The sequence below is a fragment of the Callithrix jacchus genome, chromosome 5, assembly GCF_049354715.1.
Source record: "Callithrix jacchus isolate 240 chromosome 5, calJac240_pri, whole genome shotgun sequence".
Lineage (NCBI taxonomy): Eukaryota > Metazoa > Chordata > Mammalia > Primates > Cebidae > Callithrix > Callithrix jacchus.
This window is the reverse complement of record NC_133506.1, coordinates 152249985-152273491: the sequence shown is the minus strand read 5'-3', so window position 1 is coordinate 152273491 and position 23507 is coordinate 152249985. Positions and strand designations below refer to the sequence as shown.

General features: G+C 39.5%; 1 long non-coding RNA gene across 1 annotated transcript in view; it reads right to left on the bottom strand.

Moving 5' to 3' along the window:
* Positions 1-6962: 6962 nt before the first annotated feature.
* LOC128932226 (uncharacterized) overlaps positions 6963-23507 on the bottom strand; it is a 90954-nt gene continuing 74409 nt past the window's right edge. The window contains exon 4 of the long non-coding RNA XR_013536441.1: positions 6963-18950. This is a non-coding gene — a long non-coding RNA (uncharacterized LOC128932226). The remainder of the gene's footprint in view (positions 18951-23507) is intronic.

Here is a 23507-nt window from a genome sequence, read left to right as displayed (position 1 = left end):
ATTCCATGGTGTATATGTGCCACATTTTCCCTGTCCAGTCTATCATTGATGGACATTTGGGTTGGTTCCAGGTCTTTGCTATTGTAAACAACACTGCAATGAACATACGTATGCATGTGTTTTTATTTTTTATTTTATTGAGACTGCTCTTGTTACCCAGGCTGGAGTGCAATGGCTTGATCTCGGCTCACCACAACCTCCGCCTCCCGGGTTCAGGCAATTCTCCTGCCTCAGGCTCCTGAGTAGCTGGGATTACAGGCATGCGCCACCATGCCCAGCTAATTATTTTTGTATTTTTAGTAGAGACGGGGTTTCACCATGTTGACCAGGATGGTCTTGATCTCTTGACCTCATGATCCACCTGTCTCGGCCTCCCAACGTGCTGGGATTACAGGCGTGAGCCACCGCGCCTGGCGCATGTGTCTTTATAATAGAATGATTTGTAATCCTTTGGGTATATACCCAGTAATGGGATTGCTGGATCAAGTGGAATTTCTATTTCTAGATCCTTGAGGAATCGCCACACTGTCTTCCACAATGGTTGCACTAATTTGCACTCCCCAACAGTGTAAAAGTGTTCCTTTTCCTCCACATCCTCTCCAGCATCTGTCTCCAGACTTTTTAATGATCGCCGTTCTAACTGGCGTGAGATGGTATCTCAATGCGGTAAACTGCCTCTCCTTTACATTGCCCATTTTTCTGGTGGGGTATCTTGTTGTTGATATGCAGCAGCTCCTTGGTATATTCCAGATATCAATCTCTTGTCAGGTTTAGATATTTACAAATATCTTACCCCTTTGTGTCACCTGTGATCTACAGGACTGTGAATAGTGAATAGATTTACTATTTTATCTGGAATTATTAAATCTAATAAGATTGACATAAACTTTGCCAACAGTAAAACTTGTATTTTCTGTGATGCTTGCTCCTTCTCTTTAATTAAACTAGTTAACATAATTGTTGCACATAAGACTGTCTGATATAGATTAAGCATTCAATGCATGCCATTGTTAACATTGCTGTATGTGAGTATATGTTTCTCATATCTCATATGAAATTATTTCACATGACCTAATTAGCATAACTGCCTTATGATATGCCTAAATGATTCAAATTAGGGTCATTGTGCTCTCCTTCTCGGTAAAGATGTTTCAGAGTTACTTAATGATATTATTAGAAGACAAGAAAAAATAAGAGAGACCTGGACCACAGTTCACTACACTGACTCTTGTATAATCTTTAAGGACCTGAGGGTTATTTATGCATGACACAGAAATTATAGCATCTCTAAACTTTTAGAAAGACTGGATGCCGTAAGGAAGAATTTCAGTTTCTCTGGAATTATTTTTATTGCTTTCCTCTCCCTTTTGTCACACTTCTGTGTCACTTTATAGTGGCCTTCTATTTCCTTACTCTGGATGGTGTGAGTCACTTTCATGTTAAAGAAACTCACGGGTGATGAGATCCTTTCCTCCCCTGGAATCCCCAGGTAAATGCTGTCACAATTCAATTTCTGGAAACACAGCCTGCCATGGAGACCTGAGGTACCTGGAGGAAGCTCTTCCTGGAAGCGTTGCTAGCACCACCCTGTGCCTCCCGGTCAGGACTCCGAGGTTGTAGCATGCCCAGCTCTGCACCTTCTCTATCATGATAGAAACACTTGCAATCACAGGGGAGCCAAGGGAGGTGTCAAACAGAGACCATGACAGACATGCACGTGTTCTTCTGTGAACCGCAGCAGGGGCATCTCACCCGGAGCCTTCTGACCATCCTATTGCAGGCTCAAACCAGTGCGGGCATAGAACAAAGGGTTTTTTAAAAAACATTTTTTTCAAAGACTTACTTCACTTAATTAAATGTAAATAAGCAAATGAATTGGTTGTGATGTCAATGTCAGGAAATTATTTTGTACCTAGATTTTCTACCTAGATTTCCTATTTTTATAATTCCTGAAACATTCTAATCAAGCATGAGAATGGTATCTGATCTATATATATGTATATATATATAATTTTTATTAATCATTTCATTTACCCAGAACTGTTTTCTTCTCCATGCTGCTTCCTTAGACACACACACACACACACACACACGCATATAATGTTGAGACACCCTAATGTAAATTTTCCCTTTACATTTGGAGAGTGTTATACAGAAGTTGAGAGATTTGCTTGCAGAAATAGTTGAATAGCTTTCATGCAAACAATAGCTACTTCTTAATTCTTTTCCACGCTCTTCATCAATACCGTTTTGTCTAACAAATTTTTAACCACAAGATATTATGAAAACAATTATGTTTTATTCACGGTGATGCAGTGTGATGCCATTCACATCGGTGAGTTTTTTCCTCAAGGTTGAACACGTAACCATTCCCTTAGAAGTAAGCATTATTTACTTCCTTTTAATCCGAAAGAAAAGAAACTGTTCTGAACAGCTAAATGGGGCATTAGTGCTTTTTAAATGATTTTCAACCTTTCTTTTTCCAGATCAGAGCACTGTTACCTTATGAATCAAAACACGAAAGAAAGGGTCCAACGTTAGCAGTGAACTTTGTTTTAACACACTGAGTCTGTTTTCTTAATGGTTTTGTCAACTTCAGCCATCTGTTGCCAAACTGTGGGACCACATATTCCTGTGTAAGTGAAGGAGCAATACATCTAACCACCATGTGTGCAAGACCAGTTACCTAAAAATCTGTAAGAATGGGTTAAACTGAAGTCAAAAAGCTAACATTGTAGCAACTGTCTTAGAAATGTTTTCACAAACGTCTTTATTTGTACTGCATAATTGGGAATAACCAATGAGATTGAATAGACATATTCAGCATTGTTTAATCTAAATATTCCTTCATGATTTATTCAGCCTTTTTCTACTCTACAGATGGAATCCTACATTGAGCAATGAACTGAGCCAATGGAGTCTCACCTTCAATCCACAAGCTCGTAGTTGGGGCTACTGGAATTCAGTGCTTTACCTTAGGGGAAAAATACTGTGAAGACTGTGAAATGTAGCTTCATCAGTTCCCACCTCCTCTTTAATAGAAAAATGACCTCAACTACTAGCTCATCAGATAAAGTTAACAATTTAACTGTACCACCCACGCTTCTGCAACTTAAGGAGTGTCTTTTTTAAAAGATAAGATGCCTTTATGCAAAGGAATGCATGAATAGAAGCATTTCTAATAGTGGGGCTTCTTTGGAAAGAATACCATTTGACCCAGCAATCCCATTACTGGGTATATACCCAAAGGATTATACATCATTCTACTATAAAGACCCATAAACACGTATGTTTACTGCGGCACTGTTCACAATAGCAAAGACTTGGAACCAACCCAAATGCCCACCAGTGATAGACTGGGTAAAGAAAATGTGGCCCATATACACCATGGAATACTATGCTGCCATAAAAAGAATGAGTTCATGTCCTTTGCAGTTACATCAATGAAGCTGGAAACCATCATTCTCAGCAAACTAACACAGGAACAGAAAACCAAACACCACATGTTCTCACTCATAAGTGGGAGCTGAACAATGAAAACACATGGACACAGGGAGGGGAACTTCACACACCAGCACCTGTCCGAGGATGCTGGGCTCAGGGAGGGAGAGCATTAGGAGAAATATCTAACGTAGATAATGGGTTGACAGGTGCAGCAAACCACCATGGCACATATATACCTATGTAACAAGTCTGCACGTTCAGCACATGTACCCCAGAACTTATAGTCTAATAAAAAAATAATCATCATCAGAATTTTGCTCCTTTGCACATGCTCACCCTGGCTGCTTGCTTTGTTAGCAGTTAAATGCTTGGTGCCTCAGGATCAGACTCAACATTTTAATGCCTTTTCTAGGTCCTCCCCCATGCTCTGCCAACAGGCCAGATGCCTATCTATCTGGTCTTATCGCCCATGGCTGTTCGAGAAAAGTTTTCTCATTGTTTATAAGAGTTTCTTTACATTCGTGAGTGAAATCATATCAAAGCCTCTATAAAACGGCCACCTTCCAGAATTGAGAAAGAAGGTGCTAGTGCACAGTGCACAGTGCTAGGTGGTGCTTTCTTTAGAAGGGGACAAACCAGCAGGGGCAGGACCAGGGAGAGGCTCAGGAGGTATCCACACCTAGGGTGCAAAATTTAAGGAGGCACTGGCACTCTCAGTGCCAACTCTACACCTGCACAACCCTGAAACTGAGTGCCTCCTTAAATGCACCCCACTGCCCTCACCCTGTGGCCTCACCACCTTTTCTTCTTCTTGCCCCTTTTATCTGTTCCGTTCTCAAAAAGTTGATTTTCCAGGTTATCCAGTTGTAGATCCAGCGGGCGATCCTGATACACATCATTTAAAAACACTAGACAACTACTGTAAAAAATTCTTTTGACAAATAAAGTAAGCTTCATTGTTTGACTAGAAGACTGGAATTTTTACTTATATGCATTCTTCCTAAAAACTTTAGGAAAAGTTGACTGATTTTTATCAATTTTTTCATCCTTCAAAATCACTTCAGAGAGGCTTTCATTCAGTTTCCACATGGCTATATGTGTCACCACCTTAAATAAAACGACAGATAAAAAGATGCCCAGTGGTCACAGGTCTGTGACAGCCTAGGAGGTCCTGCTTAGTCTGGTGCTGTTCATCTGCTGCTTGGAGGTGGGGGTGGAGTGAGAGGATGCCATGTCGAAGCCACGTGGCCAGGCAGCCAGTGTCATCCACGCTCTGTGTCCACACAGTCTTCAAACCTGGGGAGGTTTGCTGGAGGTGAAGGGTGACTGTCCTTAGTGCCTAGCAAAATCTCTGGGGCTTCTCTCATGAGTGTTAGCCATTCTGTTTTCATCCACAGATCCAGTCCTTCTGGCCTCTGTGTGCCCAGGAGGCTGGCCTCTCTGCACAGCAACTTCCCGCTCTTGGACATATCATGGGTTCAGCCAATGGAAGGTCAGAGCGTGGGATGAGAAAAAGATTAGGTTTTTCTTCCACAGCTCCTTGTTTCAGTCATACTCTGACTATGGATACCTCCTGCTTCAGTGACAGCCCCTGCCCTGGTGGTCCCTCCAGGACTCCAGCCCTTCTGGGTGCTGATCACATGGTTTTCTCTCCTCGCTGCTTCAGGCCTCCATGTGGTAACAACTTCCTGCTGATGCTAGCTCCTTGAGGATCTCACCATGCCTGGTTAATTCCCTTTGTCCTGCCCACACTTCTGTAAATAGTCACTTTTGGGTTAAACTCTTTTGAGTAGAATTCCCTTTCTTGCTGGAAGCCCAACTGATAGATATGATGACATCTATTTTTTAATAGCTCTATAAAATAAATTGTCTTAATTTCTCACTAGAATAAAAAAGAAAGCAAAACACTAATCTGAGTTCACCTTCTGAAATGTAGGAATTCAGCAAAGAAAGGAAATGTAAATCTAGGAAAGGAACTCTCTTAGTCATGAGTCTCCAGAGAAACAGGATCAGTCGGATGTAAATGTGTGTGCATACACACACACGAGTGAGCCAGAGAGAGAAAAATTTATTATAAGGAATAGGCTCATATAATGATGGAAGCTGACAAGCCCACCATCTGCAGTGTGGGTCAAACACACTGGAGATCCAGGAGAGCGGGCGGCGCACAGAAAGTCCAAAGGCAGCCTGCTGGAGAAGTCCCTCTGTCTGGGAGAGGCAGGTCTTGTTCTATTCGGGACTATAGCTGGTTGAATGAGTCCCACCCCTACTATGAAAGGCAAACTGCTGGACCTAACGTTCACTGAATTAAATGATAATCTCATTCAAAAAGTACCCTCTAAGTAGACACATAAAATTAACCATCTCCAGAACCTAGATAATTCAATAACTATACAGAGTCCCTCAATGATGAGGGTAATTGAACTGATAAAAAACTATTTTTAGTGTTGTTACGCTATATTGCATCCTAAATTTAGCTAGCAGTTTCCTCTGCTTTTGGTCACATGGGGGACACATTTTTTTCCTTGATCATTTCATTTACCAAGACCTGTGGAAGTGTTTTCTTGCTCATCTGAGTACAATGAAACACAAACATAAACACCAAAAAATACCTTTACTGTTTTACATTTGTGCCACTTAAATAGCTCAAGCCAAGTCCCTCTTGATGTCTATGAGTGCCTGGCTCTGGAGTTAAACGTCATTGTCCTTGCAGATGCAGTAGACAACGGAGGGCATGCGGCATGTGTGAGTGTCAGCGCCCAGCCCCTGCAAGGCTCCATTCAGCGAGGTTTGGGGCAGGTGAAATGTGCACTCTGAAAGTCACTAACCATCAGGACAAACATGTATTTTATACTCTAAGTTTATTGTTCGGATGAGGCCCAATGCTTTTAATCTTTGTAATTAGAGAGGCAAGAATGTATTTTTAATCTTCTGAGTCAAATTTTCTTTTATTTCATAGGCAGAAAATGACAATTCCCCAAAATCTGCATAGACAAAGAAACTAATCACTCATGCCGAACACTACATTATGGAACTCTAGAGGCTGTGCAAGGGGTTGGTAGGTGATAAGAATCTTCATTTATGGGAGATAAAATGGTTCTCAATTTTACTTTTATTGTACTTTTTTTAGAAGTAGAATGAACTAGTTTATTTTTATCAAAGTACCAATGACAAAGGAGGTGTGAATCCATAGAGATCCCCCCACCAACAAAATGTGTTCACTGAGTTCCGTGTCATCAGATTGTGCTCAACATAAAACATTTGTGCCTTCATTTCATTGGTTCTCATTTCATTTTTGGCAGGAATGAGATTATCAATAGAAATTCTTTTCTCCCCAGTTATAACTTTAGTGAATAGGTCCTTCACAAGTAGGAAAAAGCATGGATACAGTTTGGAAATAAAACTTAGTGGTATTTATAAAAGAAATTTAATCAAAGACAACTTTGTCTATCAAATATCTATTAAATAATAGTAATAATAGTAATCAAGTAATTAACTCTATTGTAGGAAATCACGACTGTTTACATTAAAATTTTTATTCTGAGTTATTTTCAATGTAGAATTATGCTTACATTTTGACTTACTTTTATTTTCCAATTAGATATGTGATTGGACTTTGCTGTAATAGTATATTTGATGTCCATATGGTAGGACTATTTTATGAGAAGTTCATTTTACAATACTCTAATTTTGATGTATCACTAATTAAAGCTAGTTTGGCTAAGATTTGTGAGTCATTACTATGTTCTGTTTTATTTAAATGTAATGAGGTGCTTATTTGTATTTTTAAAATTTGTTTTATTATTGCCAGTTAGAAATAGTCTTTTTTTTTTTTTTTTGAATGCAGAAAAAAATTCAGAGATCTATTTTGGTCTTTGAGAACACCCAGCCTGTTAAACTTCCACTTCACCTTCAACTTCATTTTGGTTCTGTGTTTACAGATTAGAATACGTCACTGCTTCGGAACGGAAGTACACAATTGAGATGCAAAACTGCACTCAGGAAAGACCATAAAACTCAACTCTCCATTGGGAAAGATAACTCCTTGTCTCCACAAAAAGCATGTATTAATGCCATTGTTCAGTTTTAAAGAAGGAAAATATAGAATTTTCTAAATTCATTTTTGACAAAAGAGGAAGAAAAGTATAATACAAAGGACAGTAGGAACCAGCTCAGAAGTCCTCAGTGCTGTTTCTGATACTAATGTGTAAGATTTAGGTAAAGCGTATTTCTCTCTGTGCCCTCGGTTACTCATTTATAAAATAAGAGAATTGGACTAGAGAGAGATCTGAAAGTTGTTTTTTCTGGTTTATATTCTAATGCTTGTGAGCCCTCTCATTCCTCAAAGTTCTTTCAGTACCCTTATGGCAGTAGTTCTCAAGAAGTGGTCCAGAGAGTTCCAGAGAATGAGATTTGGGGAAGGGAGCGGGGGGATCTGTGAGGTGAAAATTATTTTTGTAGTAATAGTAATTGAAGATGTTGTAGGCCAGGCCTGGTGGCTCATGCCTGCAATTTCAGCCCTCTGGGAGGTCAAGGCGGGCAGACCGCTTGAGTTCATGAGTTTGAGACCAGCCTGGGCAACATGGCAAAACCCTGATTCTACAAAAGGTATAAATACATAAAATAAAAATTGTATGTTTTAGATGTACAACATGATGGTTTGTTTTTTTTTTAAGACTGAGTATTACTCTGTCACACAGGCTGGAGTACAGTGGTGTGATCTCAGCTCACTGCAACCTTCGCCTCCCAAGTTCAAGCAATTCTCCTGCCTCAGCCTCCCAAGTAGCTAGGACTACAGGCATACACCACCATGCCCTGCTAAGGTTCTCAATTTTAAAAGAATATCTACACATGAATAGAAATCTCTTCCCTAATGTTTTTCCACAGCGACATCCTTTGTTTTAATAGGATTCTGAGTACAGTGTGAGGCGTCCTATGGTTTTCCATACCCAAAGCATTGCTGACATGAGTGGCAAAGCATTTCTTCCACTGAAATGGAATTGATGTTGGCATACTATTTTCTATTACGGAATTGCTTATTATGTTTATGCTTATTATACCAGCCCTTTTATATGCACAGGAGGAGAGGCAGGGACATTTAACAGTTACTCTCTGGGGCTCCACAGCCACAGAGGGTGTTTCATGGTGTAGGGCAGGCAGCATCTTAGTGTTCCTCCTCTCCAGTGGGGCAACTAATCGTTTGTGAAAACACCAATGGATAACACAAATGGCAATGCACTGATGAGCTACCAATTTGAAAGGGACTCAGATACGGACCCCTTCACATTGACAAGGCTCAAACTTCCCAGACCAATTCCTGGAACTGAATAGCATAGAAAAGGCACTGCTGAGATCAATAAAATGTCCAGTGACTTTTCCTCAGGGCAGAAGGCCTGCTTGCCTCACATTTTTAAAACAAAGAAGAGGTTGCATCAAAAAGATATGCTACAGACGGGGCGTAATCACTCATGCCTATAATCCCAGCACTTTGGGAGGCAGAGGCAGGCAGATCACCTGAGGTCAGGAGTTTGAGACCAGCCTAGTCAACATGGTGAAATCCCATCTCTACTAAAAATACAAAAAAGAAAAGAAAAGAAAAGAAAATAGCCAGCTTGGTAGCGCACTCTTATAATCCCAGCTACTTGGGAAGCTGAGGCACAAGAATTGCTTGAACCTGGGAGAAGGAGGTTGCAGTGAGCCAAGATCGTGCCACTGCACTCCAAACTGAGTGACAGTGTGAAACTCTGTCTCAAAAAAAAAAAAGATATATGCTCCAAATATAAAATGCCACAGCCACTGTAGAAAACAGTATGACACATCCTCAAAAAATTAAACATAGAATTACTGTATGATTCAGCCATTTCACTTCTGGGTATATACACAAAGGAATTGAAAGCAAGGTCTCTAAGAGATACTTGTACACCCGTGTTCCCAGCAGCATTACTATTCATAAGTGTCCATCAATGGATGAACGGCTATACAGAATTTTCCATATACTCAGGATGCAATTATTATTCCTGCCTTAAAGAAAAGGGAATTTTGACCCATGTTATGACACGGATGAACCTTGAGGACATCATGCTATGTGAAATAAGCGAGACACAAAAGGGTGAATATTCTATAATTCTATTATATGAAGTACCTAGAGTAGTCATTTCACAGAGACAGAAAACAGAATGGTGGTTACCAGGGTCTGGAGGCAGAGGGTAAGAAATGGGGCAGTAGCATTTAATGGGTACAGAGTTTCAGTTTGGAGTGATGAAAAGTTCTGGAAATGGATGGTAGTGATGGTGGCACAACATGATGAAAACACTTAATGCCACTAAATAGTGCAGTCAAAAATGGTTAAAATGGGAATTTTTATGTCTATTTTAGCAAGATTTAAAAAAAAGATATGCTCCTAGGGAACCCTCATTCCTGCCCATACAGAGAAGTGGCTAGCTGTATTACTTCCCAAAAGTTAAAAATCTAAAAATTTTGAAATTCCATAAGGCCCCACATTGAGGGGCTATGTTTCATAGAAGCATACTAGAGTTATTTGTAAAATAACTGTATATTATTCAGTCTAATCCATAATACAATTTTAATCAACCTCAATGAATTGTATTGGTGCCCTCGTGAAATCTCAAGTAGAGACTCTCCCAGCATGGTGAGGGGAAGATGAGGACAGGTCAATCCTGATGACTGTTGCGCTCAGGATTCTGGACCCAGGTGTGACAGTCCAGAGTTGTACCCTCTAGAGAAAGATGCCCTGGACGTATTTACCTCTGTCCATGCATACTATACATTTCAACAGTAACTAGCCTGAAAAGAAAGCACTAGAGATTGACACTAAACTTTTAAAAGTTAACACAACATAATAGCATAGCTGCCTTATATAGTCTTATTTTGTAAGTACTGTAGTTCCATTAAAAATCTTGGCAAGATTCAGAAATCATATTCTTGTGTTTGAGTTCACTGGCACCAGAGACAATAGCCATGTGCATGCATGCATGCTTCAGCAGATACAAAGAAAAGATTGGGTTGGTCTCTCAGTGGCCTGTTTATACAATGCTGCAAACACCAGAAGCCAAGAAATAATTGTCCTTGTGTTCCAAATACTATCATAATTAGCCATAGCAAATCCAAGAACCACATCTTTCAGTCGTGTCCAATTCAGCTCATACTTTATCAGTTCCCTAAGACAAACTTTCTTGCTATCTGAAATTTCAGGATTCTTAACACAAGAAACTACTGGTTAGGAATCTTCTATTAATAACATAATATTATGAAAAATGCTATGCAGTAGGTGGGAAAGAAAATCATGTCAGACAAAATGCATGTTACCTCTCTCTTATCAAGAGTTTATGGATGGAATCCAGTAAATCACTGACTGATACAATTCTGGGATTTTTATTTTCCAGTTCACCTGAGGTCAGGAGTTCAATACCAGCCTGACCAACCTAGTGAAATCCCATCTTTACTAAAAATACAAAAATTAACCAGGCGTGGTGGCAGGTGCCTGTAATCCCAGCTACTTGGGAGGCTGAGGCAGGAGAATTGCTTGACCCTGGGAGACAGAAGTTGGGTTGCAGTGAGCCGAGATTGCACCACTGCACTCCAGCCTGGGCAACAGAGCAAGACTCTGGCTCAGACAACAACAACAACAACAAAAAAAAACTTTTTCATATCCTGATTTCTTAGAGGCTTAATTAAATTTCTCTCTGGTCCCCTAGAATGTGACTATTCCTTTAGGTGGGCTATTCAATCACCTTCTTTTTCATTCCTGCATAATTTGATCTGATTTAAAATTGGTTGTCATCTAATTAATCAGACCTAGATAGTGATTTGAGTCTATCTGTAAACTAAAGCTGCTGAGTTCACCTACTTGGATTCCATATATCCAGGGATTAATCAAATGGCTTGAGGAAGATAATTTAATTTGCTGATGCTAAGACTAGAAAACTGTTCTCAGTAAGCCGAAATCAGGGTTTGCTTCGTTTTATTCTGTTTTGCTCATATCTCCCTGATAATTATTTCTTCCAATTTCCCATTCAAAAGCCTGAACCCACTTATGACAATGGATGTCTAGACCAGGGGTGTCCAATCTTTTGGCTTCCCTGGGCCACACTGGAAGAAAAAGAATTTTGTTGGGCCACACATAAAATACACTAACACTAATAATAGCAGATGAACTAAAAATATATTGTAAGAAAATCTCATAATGCTAGCTGGGCAGGGTGGTTCTCACCTGTCATCCCAGCACTTTGGGAGGCCAAAGCAGGTGGATCATCTGAGGACAGGAGTTCAAGACCAGCCTGGCTAACATGGCAAAATCCCGTCTCTACTAAAAATACAAAAATTAGCTGGGCATGGTGGTGTATGCCTGTAATCCCAGCTACTTGGGAGGCTGAGGCAGGAGAATCACTTGAACCTGGGAGGCGGAGGGGCGGAGGTTGCAGTGAGCTGAGATCGTGCCACTGCACTCCAACCTAGGTGACAGAGTGAGACTTCATCTCAAATTTTAAAAAACTCATAATGTTTTAAGACAGTTAGGAATTTGTGTTGGGCCACATTGGAAGCCACCCTGGGCTGCATGCAGCTCACAGGCCATGGGTTGAACAAGCTTGGTCTATACCATCGTAATAGCAGCTAGCCTTGAGCCCCTAGGGGTGTTACCCTGTCAATTCTGAGTTCCTCAAACAGTTATTACCTAAAACCAAAGTATGTTATTGTCATCCATATCAATGGTTTAAATCCTATTTGGGAAGTTATGCCTTAATGTCATGTTCTGGTTTGCTATCTATGTTTTCTTCGACTTTTTATTTTATCATTTGTTCAAGAATTCCGTTTAGAGAATTTGAACTACAAAATGCAGTATTTCAAAGTGACTTCTACACACTGGAAACACTGGATTCTTTTACATCAATAGATGGGTACTGGTTACTTTTTGGGCAACGGGCACTGGATGAGGCTCTGAGGAATTATGGAGAGCAAAAACCAACATAGTCCTCAGACCTGTGAGAGATACTACCCTCCAGCCAAGGGCAAAAGATATGCTTAGGAATTAATTGCAGAAGATACATCATTTCCTTCATCCACGATCCTGTATAATTAAAACTTCCTAATGAGTGCTAAGGAAATGACAGCCGAATTCTCCAAGTTGTACTTTTCTTCTAAGAACAAATAACCCCTCATTTCTTTCACTTCACATATTCCAGTCACTCATTCTATATTCTGGAATTCCTATCAAAAGAATCAGCATTTTTGTTCCATAATTTAGAATATCAAAACCTCCTTTGAATAAGATTTATGTATAGAAATCTACAGCAAGGCATTTGTGTGTATCTATATACTTCAAGTTATAATAGAGGCCATTCTTGTCATCCTCAGGTTGGCCCAACCTGTAGGGACTGAGCCTTGCCCACTGCTCTGATTCATATAGGCCAATGATTTGGGATGCCTGATGGGTCCTCCTGAGCAGCCAAATCTTCTATCATCTTGAATATATTTGATGGGTAAAATTGCTCAAGTTTTATGACCACAGTCTGTGCAGAATGACACAAAGAGAAAGAAAGAAAGAAAAAAGAGGGAGACAGAAAGAGAGAAAGGAGGGAGGAATTAGAAGGAAGGAGGGAGTCACAAAGTGGCTGAGGCCAAAAAGAGAAACCTAAGCAAAAGTAGGTAGACCAGAAGTTCAAATAAATGCGACTGCAGGAAAGGTGCAGAATTACTGCTGCCAGGGACTGGCAGAAGCCTTGATCCTTTTCCACCACCTCATCCTACTGAAGTTCACGATCACAGGGTCACTAGCAAATCTCTTCCTAGCAACAGTTTCCTACTGGCCATGAAGTCATTCATCAGACACCTGTTAAATGCCTTCTAAACCCAGGTGTGGTGTCAAGCACTTTGTTCCTTAATCCTTAATCCTCACAACAGCCCTATGGGGTAGACAGGACCATGTAGTCCTGTGCTTGCCACAGAGGAAATGCTTGACAAATATTTGTTCAAACACTGTATGTTCTCACTTATAATAAGTGGGAGCTAAGCTCTGGGTGTGTGAAGGCATTACAGGGTGGTATAATGGACACTGAAGACTCGTGGGGGAGGGATAAACAGCTATGTATTGGGTACGATATACACTCCTCCTGTGATGAGTGCACCAAACTTTCAGATTTCACCACTACACAATTCATCCATGTAATTAAAAACCACTTGTACCCCTAAAGCTACTGAAATTTAAAAATATATAAAAAATAAAAATATTTGTTGAATAAGTAATTTCAATAGAATAGAAAAAACGCTGTGATAGAGTACACTGGGAGTTCCATGGGAGCTACGAAGAGGGGTATCAGAGCACTCCTATCAGAAGGCACAAACTATTTTACCTCCCTTTTCCCAGTGTCTAGCACAGAGGGCAGCAGCCAGTGTTTGTTGAATGAATGAGTGAGTGTATGGATAAATTAAAACTAAGAAAAGCTACCCATAGATAGGCAAATCAGATTCTGTTTCAGAGCTTTATTTGGGAGTTTATAATTACAAAAATTCTTTCTTTAAGGCAGATTTCAACTCTGACTATATTTGCCATAGCTGTGCCTGAATAAAACATTACAAATTCATTCTTCTTAAAAGCAAATTTGAATCTAATCTGTTAAACAGAACAAGCTTTCAGCAGATTTTTTCTCTTCTCCCCTGCTGCTCTATATCCTGTGTCCACAAACAATGGATGAAAAGGGGGGAAATTCAGTTTAAAATATTTTCCTTGAGCAGAAGAAAAAAAAAGCCAAAAAGGAAACTTTAATGTTTTTTCCCCGACTCATTCCGGGGAGAGTTGATGGAATTGGCTATTTTTGCATTTATATACTCACAGCCCTATGTTTCTTGATAGTTTTTATCTCCCTCCCATCAGAATCATCACAAAGTTCTCTACCAATTATACAGCAAAGAAATTATATCATTATGTAATGCCACAGATTGGGACAATTCAACGTTAAATAGCAGCCTGACATACTGAAAAGTATAACAGGAAGGAAAACATTAACAAATGAGCTCATCTAGCTTATTATAGGAAGCAGGGCTTCGAAGTTCCCATTCGGTAGCAACAGCAGCAGCAAACATCAGCTAAGAGAGAGGGATGGATGGATCGAGCACACACACAGCAAACAGGAACTCTAAAAGCTGCAGGCTGTGAGCAAAATGAAGTTTCACTTTCTTTGTAGCTGACTCAGTCCAGCATGGACTCAGACTTCCCCTCAAAAGTCCTCTGAGGTCATCGGACTCTGTTAATTTTCTCCTAATATTCTGTTAATGAATCAGAGGCAGGCAAGAAGTTAAATCTGTAGAATTTGTTATGAAACTGCTACCTGCTGATGGTGATGGTGCAGGCCTTCCTTGCTCACTCTTCACATGGTTTCTGGCACTGGAAATCAGGGAAATGTGCTCATCAGCATGGAATTTTTTTATTTCCACACATGGCTGATTTGCAAGGGGCAGGGGGAACCCATTCTATTACAGAAGTATATTCTGCAAAATACATCTGATGTATTTCACAGACACTTTTTACCCTTTAACGTTTGGTGGTCTTTGATTTGCTACCTGAATTCTATCAACTTCTAACACAGACTTTGGTCTCTTCTGTGACACTGGCTGCACATGTTTGGATGAAATAGTTAAAGAGACCTTATCTAGAAGGAAGACAGCCAAAGCTTCTGAGCACAGGAAGCCAGATTCTCTGCAATAAGCCAGATTTGAGGCCAGATATTTTCCATCCAAAACCACAAACCAGGGGGGGGAAATAAACCCTGAGATTTCAAGAGATTAAGTTAGCATTTCACAAACTATGGTTCATACAGTTCATGAATCAGAATCACCTGGAAAACTTGTAAAATGCAGTTCTCTGGGCCTCACCATAAAACAACTTAATCAGAATATCTAGGGTGGCATCCTGGAATATGATTTTAGCAAGTCCAGGTGGTCCTCACACACCAAGGTGTTAGATGAGCAATGTACCCAGGGTCATCCTGCTAGGAAGGGGTGAAGACGGGATTCCCACTCAGGTCTGTGGTCTCAAGAGTCTGTGTTTTTGCTGTTTCCGAGCTCTCTTCTAACATTCTAACATGTTATGAATATAAACAACTTCAAATATCATAGTAATAATAATAATAATAGTTTGTTATTGACTGCTCAGTGTGGCAGGCCAAAGAATACTGCACACACATTATCACCTATTTTTCATATGTGGAAACAGGTTGGAGAAGTTATTTTAATCCTTAGCTGTCTGTAGCAAAGGTAGTGTTAAAAATTACTTTCAGGAGACTGTTAGATTTAGCCAAAACAAAGGATTTCTGTACTAACGAAGCTGTAAGACAAATGCCTTTGTTCACTCTCCCAAATAAGGCCAGTGTGGAAATTCTGGAGACTGCAATGGTCTTACTGGAAAACCTATGTTTTTCACCATTTTTCAGTGCTGCTTCACCCATGGAACAGCCATTTCTTTTTAGCATAATTAATTCATTTCATTTCAATTCCATCAAATGCTTGTGGAGCACCCGATCTATAACAGGCATGTGCTGAGCCTGTAGGAGATGGGAAGGCAAATTAGAACTTTGCACTCCTAAACCTCAGCACCTAAGGAGATAGGGAAATACAGGCTCTAAGTGGTATAATCAAGATCACAAAACACAAGAAAAGAGCAAAGTGGGAATGGCCAATTTTAACCAGAACAGAAGCTCACAGTCCTAGCCACTATATCTACATATTAACAAATGACCATGAGATCAATGGAGGAAGGAAAAAGGAGAAAAGTTTATTTTCTAAGTAATAACCTACACACTGGGGAAACGTAGCTTCCAGGGAAATCAAAAACACTTCTCCAAAGAAAAGAAAACAGTGGCATTTAAGCCTTCCAGGGTCTGTCTTCCACGCATATTTATCAGGATTGGGGAATGCCTATGAATATTTATGGAGAAAGTAAAGTATGCACAGTGAGTTAACATATATGTGACATATATTTCATGTTCATTTTGGGGCAGGCTTTTAGCCTTAAAATGAGGTGGAATTCTGCTCATTTGTGTCAGAAAGTGAACTACAGCACGCAAAGACACTTTGTGCGCAGTCAATAAGCTGGCTGGAACCATGTAGCTGCTTATCGGGAAAGAATGTTGGTAAGGGCGTTCTCCCGCCCAATCAGTGCTGTTGGCAGGACCCCTAAGGTAGGGGTGTCAGTTAGGCAACGTTTTCCTAGAAGTTTCTGCCTAGCTATAGGAGCCATGCACAGTGGCTCATGCCTGTAATCCCCTAACTTTGGGAGGCCAAGGTGGGCAGATCACTTGAGGCCAGGAGTTTGAGACCAGCCTGGCCAACATGGCCCAAAATACAAAAAATTAGGCTGGCATGGTGGCATGCCTCCCAAGTAATCCCAGCTAATCGGGAGGCTGAGACAGGAGAATCATTTAAACTCAGGAGGAGAAGTTTGCAATGAGCTGAGATCATGCCACTGCCCTCCAGCTTGGGCGACAGAGCCAGACTCCATCTCTAAAAAAAAAAAAAGAGAGAGAGAGAGAAAAGAAGGAGTTTCTGCCTAACTGTAGGAAAAAAGCCTTATGGCAGTCAACACACCTTATGGTAGTTAACAAGGTGGGAGTATGTGACCAAACCCTTCTCCCTGCTGTGGTCACTTAATTTCCCCTTGAGAGGCTCACGGTAGCCACAGAGAGTCTGCCTCACCTGCCAGCTGGCGTACATACCGACATGCCTTTCTCACCACCGTTGTCCCCTCCCGTAAAGCTCTCTGGGAAGATGACTACCGACCAGCTATCAGGAAGGGCAAGTGGCAGTTGCCGGAGACCATGGGAAGAAGGCTCAGATACTGAGAGTGCACTGGGAGTGCTCTTGTGGGGAGCTGTGCACAAAGCTCTTCCCAGCTCAGAAGGGCAGTCTCCCACCCCTTTCCTGGAGGACTCTGACTCCCATTTGAGAAAAACTGCAACATGTGATGCCATTCCTCTATTACCATCAAATATCACAATTATTACATAAATGTAAAGCTTAATTGACTGCCCATGCATCAGAATATGCCAGTCTGCATTATCTATATTTGCAATGCAAAATAAAAATGCAGGAGGCCACTATCTCAGACTAAACTCCTGCCCTGGGCCGCAGGGGACCAGACTACATCAAAATGGAGTCACCCTGGCTAAAGTTCCTTGTCATCAGACCCAAACTAAGTTGTTAACTGACCTTCCTGACCTCTGAGAAAGCAAGATTGAGAGCAAGAGAGAGAATTTCCCAAACAGGCCAGTTTACAGCTTCAACCAGCATGATTATGCAGTTTCTTTGCTTTACCCTTACACAAAAAAGGAAGCTCGAAGTAGCCTGATGTTAACTAATCAGTTACTCTTCTATTCTTCTGTCTCCCTGTCCCTGCCTTCCAAGAAAAATAACTTTGAAAGGACTAATGTATTCTTTTATTCTTTGTTCTTTGCTTCTGCTTTCTTCAGCTCTCCTCTGTCAATAAAGCCAGTCTCTGCTCAGCTCATCAGAACTCATTCTATTTAATGGGATGAAGTGCTGCCTGATTGTAGAATCGCAATGAAGCCAATTGAAATCTTTAAATTTGTTGTAATTTTATCCTTTGATAGCAACATATAGAATAATATTTATATAGCTAAATTTTAAAAGTGTCATGCCTGACTTTGAACACTAGTAGATAGTATCCAAAGTTTCCTATACAGAGAAATAATCTCTCAATGTTCCTATGTAACCCATTTTGTTACAATAAAGAAAAAAAATGTTGATTTTAAAAAATGCTTCTCTTATTAGTCCTAGCTCACTGTGAATAGGCAATCTGATAAGACACCACTTTTAGGTGTCGGCACTTCTTAAGACCTTTGCTTTATCTTCCTTCCACTGTTCCCTTCTTTCTTTTGTGTCTTCTGCCCAGGGTTTATGGCAGGGAACAACACCCAGACAAATGAGCGGGGAATCTGCAATCTTCTTCCTGAATTTACTGATTTCTACCTGCTCACCACCTCGAACTCCTAGGCACAAAGCTATCCTCCTGCCTCAGCCTCCTGAGTAGCTGGGACTACAGGTGTGCACCAACGTTCCCGGCTAACTAAAAAAAAAAAACTTTTAGAGTTAGGGTCTCAGTATGTCGCCCAGGCTGCTCTCAAACTTCTGGCTCAAGTGATCTTCCCACCTCAGACTCTGGAATAGCTGGGACAAGCCACCACACCTGGCCAACCTTGCACTTGTACGTTATGAAGGTGGCTTCTTTCCTCATTGAACCAATGTCTGCTAGCTTCCAAATTTTCTTCTGCAGCTTCCCCACCTCTCTCAGCCTTCATAGAATTGAAGAGTTGGGGCCTTGCTCTGGATCAGGTCTTGACTTAAGGGAAGGTTGTGGCTGGTCTGACCCTCTACGCAGACTACTTAAACTTTCTCCATATCAGCAGTCCAGCTGTTGTACTTTCTTATTTGTGTGTGTTCACTGGAGGAGCACTTTTCCCTTCCTTCAGGAACATTTTCTAAAAAAAAAGGGGTTGGGGGGCGTGGAAAAAAAGTGGAAAGTGGATCAGCAAGTGCTGATGTAGAAGCTGAAGCAAGTTATCCAGAAGATCTAGCTAAGATAATGTGTGAAAGTGGTTACACTAAACAGATTTTCATGTAGATGAAACAGCCTCCTGATTTTTAAATTTGTTAAGGTGCTTTTTATGGCCTAGAATGTGGTCTAGGCCATAAAAAAAAATACCTTAACAAATTTAAAAATTCGAAATTATATAATGTCTGTTCTCAGACCACAGTGATAATCAAACTAGAAATCAATAAAAGATAGCTAGAAAATCTTAAAATACTTAAAGAGCAAATAACACACTTCTTAAAACCACCTGAATTAAAAAAGAAATCTCAAGATTAGCTTTAAAATATTTGGTTTATTTATTTATTTATTTGGACATGGTCTCACTCTGCCACCAAGGTTGGAGCACAGTGGCCTGATCTCAGCTCACAGCAACCTCCATGTCCTGGGTTCAAGTGACTTTTGTGCCTCAGCCTCCCAAGAAGCTGGGACTATAGGTGCATGCCACCACAGCCGGCTAATTCTTTGTATTTTTAGTAGATACGGGGTTACCCTATGTTGGCCAGGCTGGTCTCAAACTCCTGACCTCAAGTGATCCACCCACCTAGGCCTCCTGAAGTGCTGGGATTACAGGCATGAGCTACCACACCTAGCCTAAAATATTTGAACTAAATTAAAATAAAAATGCAACTTTTCAAAATGTGTGGGATGCAGCAAGAGTAGTGTTTAGTAGGAAATGCATAGCATTAAACACATACATTAAAAAAGAATATCTGACATCAATCATATAAGCTGCCACCATAGGAAACAAAAAAAAAGAAGAGCAAATTAAATCTAAATCAAGCACAAGAAAAAATAATAATACAATTAAAGCAGAAGTCGATGAAATTGAAAACAGGAAATCAATAGAGAAAATTAACAAAACCGGCTGGGTACAGTAGCTCACACCTGTAATCCCAGCACTTTAGGAGGCCAAGGTGGTCAGATAATGAGGTCAGGAGCTCAAGACCAGCCTGGCCAATATTAGTAGAGACCCCGTCTCTACTAATAATACAAAAATTAGCCTAGTGTGGTGGTGCGCGCCTGTAGTCCCAGCTACTCAGCAGGCTGAGGCAGGAGAATAGCTTGAACCCAGGAGGTGGAGGTTGCAGTTAGCTGAGATCAGCCACTGCACTCCAGCCTGTGTGATAGAACAAGACTCTGTCTCCAAAAAGAGAGAGAGATGGATGGATGGAAGGAAGGAAGGAAGGAAGGAAGGAAGGAAGGAAGGAAGGAAGGAGAAAGTTAACAAAACCAAAAGCTGATTCTTTGAAAAGATCAGTAAAATTGATAAAGCCTTTGGCCAGACTAATTTTAAAAAAATAGTGAGAGAGAGAATACAAATTACTAATATCAGAAATGAAATAGGAGATGTTATTACAGACTCCATGGACATTAAAAGGATAAAAAAAGAATATTATGAATAGCTTTATGCCCACAAATTTGGTAACCTAGATGAAATGAACCAATTCTTAAAAGACAATTTGTCAAAATTTACACAAGAAATAGACAATCTGGATAAGCCAATATCTACTGAAGAAATTAAATGAATAATTAACAATCTTCTAAAATAGGCAGCAGCAGGCCCAGATAGGCTCACTGATGAATTCTACCAAACATTTAAGGCATTTAAGGAAGAACGTATATCAATTCTCCGCAATGTCTTTCAGAATACAAAAGCACAAGCAGTATTTCCTAACTCATTCTGTGAGGCCAGAATTACCCCAATACGAAAACCAGCCAAAGACACTGTAAGAAAAGAAAACTACAGACTAATATCTCTCATTGACATAATGTAGACATCCTCAATAAATTATTGGTAAATTGAATCCAACAATGCATAGAAAACATTATACATCATGACCAAATGGGATTTATTCCAAATATGCAAGGTCAGCTCAACATCTGAAAATTAATGTAATTCATCAAATCAACAGGCTAAAAAGATGAATCATATGACTGTTATATCAGTAATATATTATTAAATTAATAAATATATATACGTATATATTTCATACTTTATATCAACAGATGCAGAAAAAGCATTTGAAAAAATAATCCAACATCCACTCATAATTAAAACTCTAAGCAAACTAGGAATAGAGGGGAACTTTCTCAACCTGATTAGGAGCATTTACAAAAAACCTACGGCCAATCTCATGCTCATTGATGAGAAACTAGAGCTTTCCTGCTAAAATCAGAAGTAAGACAAGAATGTCTCTTCTCATCATTCCTTTTCAACACGATACAAAGAAAATAAAAGGTATACTGCTTGTAAAGGAAGAAATAAAACTACCTTTGTTCACAGATGACATGATTATCTACATAGAAAATCTAAAATAATTTAAAAAACTAAACACGTATATAGCAAGGTTGCAGGATACAAGGTTATTATACAAGTCAGTTGCTAGCCTACAAAGTGGAAATTGAAATTAAAATACAATAAAATAGTAGAATTTGAAATTTAAAATGCAATGCCATTTACATTAGCACCCACAAAAATGAAACATATACTGAAATACTTAGGTATAAATCTAAATATGTTCAAGATCTATAATAGAAAACTTACAAAATGCCAATGAAAGAAATCAAAGAACAACTAAATAAATGGAGAAATATTTCATATTAATGGATAAGAAGGCGCCATATCATCAAGATGTCAGTTTTTTCCCAACTTGATCTATAGATTCAATATAATACCAATCAATATCCCAGCAAGTTATTTTGTGGATATTGACAAATTAATTCTAAAGTTTATATGGAAAGCAAAAGACCCAGAATAGCCAACACAATATTGAAAGAGTAGAACAAATTCAGAGGACTGACATTGCTTGACTTTAGGACTTCCTGTAAAATAATCAAGACAATAATCAAGACAGCATGGCGTTGTAAAAATATAGACAAATAAATTAATCAAAAAGAATAAAGATCCCAGAAATATGCTCACACAAAGAGAGTTAACTGATCTTTGACAAAGGAATAAAGGCCATATAATGGAAAAAACATAGTCTTTCAACTAATGGTACTAGAATAACTGGACATCCACATGCAAAAAATAAATCTAGACACAGACCTTATACTCTTCACAACAATTAACTCAAAATGGGTCACTGACATAAATGCAAAATTTTAAACTATAAAACTTCAAAGATAACATAGGAGAAAATATAGATGGTCTTTGAATATGACAATAACCCTTTGGATACAATGTCAAAGGTATGTTCTATGAAGGAAATAATTAATGATCTGGACTTCATTAAAATTAAAATCTTCTGTGAAAGACACTGTCAAAAGAATGAGAAGACAAGTGACAGACTAAGAGAAAATATTTGCAAAAGGCATATATGACTTTTAAAAAAACCATGATCCAAAATATAAGAACTCTTAAAATTCTAACAATAAGAAAACAAACAGTCTTACTTAAAAATGGACAAAAGATCTGAACAGACACCTCACCAAAGCTGTAGAGATGGCAAATAAGCATATGAAAAGATGCTCAACATCTTATGCCATTAGGGAATTGCAAATTAAAACAAGATACACTGAACAAATGGTGAAATCCAAACCACTGACAACAACAAATACAGGTGAGGATGAGGGACAACAACAACTCTCATTCATTGTTGGTGGCAGTGCAAAATAGTACGGCCACTTCAGAACACAGTTGGGCAGTTGCTTATTGCGAAATATACTCAACACATGATCGAGCAATTGTGCTCCTTGGCATTTTTCCAAATGAGTTCAAAACTTGTGTCTGCACAAAAACCTGCGCACGGAATACCATGAGTTCCAGCAATTTCACTTATGGGTAAATACACCCAAAGGATTGAAAACAGAGTCTCTTGTCAATGAATAAGTTATGCAATAAAGAAAGAAAGAAAAAGGAGAAAAAGAAGTATTTGTGTACTCTCGTGTTCATAGCAACATTATTCACAATAGCTAAAACATGGACGTCACACAAGTGTCTGTCGATGTATTAATGAATAAGCAAGAAGTGTTTATGGACAAAAAGACATACAATGAAATATTATTCAGCCTTTAAAAGGCAGGACATTTTGATACATGCCACAACATGAAAATCCTTGAGGACATTATGCTGAGGGAAATAAGTCAATCACAAAACAGCAAATACTGTATGACTCCACTTATATGACGTACTTAACAGTAGTCAAAATCACAGAGACAGAAAGGATGGTAATTGCCCAGGGCTGGAAGGAGTAGGGATGGGGACTCGGCGTTTAATAGATACAGAGTGTTAGTTTTACAAAATGAAAAGATTTCTGGAGACTGATGGCAGTGATCATTGCACAAGAATGTACTTAATGCCACTGAACTGTATACTTTAAGATGGTTAAAATGGTAAATTTTATGTTATGTGTATTTTACCACAATAAAAAAAATTTTCGCCTGGACATGGATATTTACAGCAGCTTTATTCAGAATTTCCTTGGGAGGCAACCAACATGTC